We start from the raw sequence: 2,500 nt of genomic DNA on the forward strand, positions 1-2,500 counted from the left end.
AAGATCCCCATACAGGGGGTTTGTAGTCATTCCCTGTTATGTCGGCTGGCTTACAACAGGGATTGATGAGAGGCAGAGCCTCGACCAATGGCAAAAGGCAGCCATGCAAGACACTGACCAGCCCGTCAGGAGCAGTGCTTCCTCAGGGACACTCCGACACAGTTCTGCCATACGACCACTTTTACCTGCTCACCTGATGTTGCCCCTAAAGAGTTAATATACAGTGGGGTCTGAGACCATATTGAAAATCAGAGATTAAGAGATAAGAGATTAAGTTACTTCTAAAAACTACTTGAAGGCCACAGAGCAGCAAGGAGTGCTACACAATCCACAATCACCTGACCTCAACCCCCACTGAATATTTATGGGGGCACTTGAAGACTGACAAAAGCCAGGCTTTCAGTAACATCACAGGGTGCTCTTTGGAACATTGTCGAATAATGCTGGGATTGTCAGGAGGATTGTCAGGTTTTCCACAGATTTGTGGAGACCATGACAGCTCGGGCGCACGTTGCCATTAAAGCAAAAGGGGCTCAGGCCAAATAGTAAGAAATTCTGAAATTCATGGAATGTTTTCAAAGATTCAACGTCTCGCTCAAATTGTTATGCCGATAATATAATACGTATTGGAAAAGAATGAAACATTTTCACTCGTGGTCTCAGACTTTTGGACCCCACTGTATGGTTCAGGACAGCAGCTACGGATTCTTGGGCTGGGACAAAAAAATATTGGGGTGGGCTGACCCCGATATATTTTGTAATGAAAAATAAGTCCATCCCTTGGGCCCGGGCCTGGGACAGTGTGTCCCAGTTTCCCCCCGTCGCTGGCTGTGATAATGAGCCCCACTAATGACCGCTATTATACGCTCACAGACTGGGAATTCATATTATTTCATCAGGTTATTTTCTCTCCCCAAAAAGAATGTGTGTCACCTGTGGCACCCCTGTTTTTTAGCAGTCTGTCTGGTCTCCAGGATAGAACCGCAGGCCCCTCCTGTGTCCCCTGTCGTGTTTTATCATCCACATCCACACAAATTGTTTAAAAGCATGATATTTTTATAAATAAATATCTTTGGCCAATGCTCAAACTCATGCATACTGTATGAGTACAGAAATGTGGTGAATATATGAATATCATATATTTGAATTGAATATATATCTATAGATTGATGGCTGGTGAATATGCGTGTGTACAGTATCGATGGGCATTCATGAGCGCAGTATTGAGCAGTAAATAGGCAGTGCAGGAGTGATTATGGATGTGGCACTGCAGATATTTCATACAGGCAGTTTGTGCCTGAGAGTTACGGCGGGTACAAGCCACAGATATTTGTGCTGCACGTTCGCTGCTTTAATTACGCTCTTTTGAATCTAATCGCTCCTTCTGTGATTTAAATGCTCTTTTCAATTTCGCTCGCCGAATGCCTTGCGAAGTTATTTCCTCTTTACTTGAGAATTAAAACTCATTGCGAGAGTGAACATAGAAACTGCAAAAAAAAAAAAGAAAATTATTTGAAAAAAATGTTTTTTCTGCTGTGAATTTTTAGTGACTGAACGCTTTCCCAAGGGAACCACACTGTCTTGATTCACTTGCTGGGAAGAGGGAAAGAAAGAGGGAGAGAGAGAAAAAGAGAAATACGAGTGAATAACAAGCAGGGAGCCATTGAGCTTCTCCTCTTTCGCGTCTTCGGTTCCAGAAGTTTCTCTGGGTTTCCCATATGCTCAGAGATGCTGTAAAATGTAAATATTCTAAATAAATTTTAAAAAGTGAGCGGTAAGCATTGCGCCTCCTGTATGTTAATGTTGCGTTTTATGTCCCGCTTGTTCAATCTACCCCCGTTAACCAGGTTAGTGCAAGAATAATAAAATGCATTTAAACTTTATATCCCTTAATCTGGTCTCTGGTTTGAAATAAAATGTGACTGAAATATAATTGTGAGGTGGACTGTGTATTTCGATTTTGAACGTTTTACATTTGTATTAGTATTTTTTTAACATCTTGCAGGACACACTTACGCAGGGTTTAAATACAGCTGGATATCTCCTGAAGTGGCGGAGGCTATGGGCCTTACTGAAGGGGTACAGTGCGGTCAGAGCTCAGCCCACACAATCACAGCTACAAGCCCAGTTCCCTACCCATAACGCCCTGCTCCCGCCCGTCGAATATGAATATGGTAGTTTTATTACACTGGAGACTTCTGGAAACATCTCTCGGAAACGGCTGCCGTTCTGAAACGTGTGCTTGAATGTAGCCTCCCTGACTGAGTACAGTCGGAGGAAGTTGCTCTTGGGAATAGGAAGGGATTTCCTGCGGGCGGGGGAGGGGTATGTACAGTATTGCAGATCGGTAGTTTGGCAGACAACCAACTGCACTGCCTCCTCCCGACCCCACACGCCCTCTTTCTCCACCTCTCCCTCGTTTTCTCCTCTTCTCCTCCGCCCCTTTCCTGCTCACACCTTATTGGTGGTTGACGGGCCGCATTGGTCTCACCCTGACCCT

The 2,500-nt window shown here is 44.4% G+C and overlaps 1 protein-coding gene across 1 annotated transcript in view; it reads left to right on the forward strand.

The window, feature by feature from the left end:
- Window positions 1-2,500, forward strand: part of LOC133116858 (cilia- and flagella-associated protein 47-like) — a 103,089-nt gene that overhangs the window by 31,045 nt on the left and 69,544 nt on the right. The gene's annotated exons all lie outside the window — the stretch shown is intronic.

Source organism: Conger conger, chromosome 17 (assembly GCF_963514075.1).
Source record: "Conger conger chromosome 17, fConCon1.1, whole genome shotgun sequence".
NCBI lineage: Eukaryota > Metazoa > Chordata > Actinopteri > Anguilliformes > Congridae > Conger > Conger conger.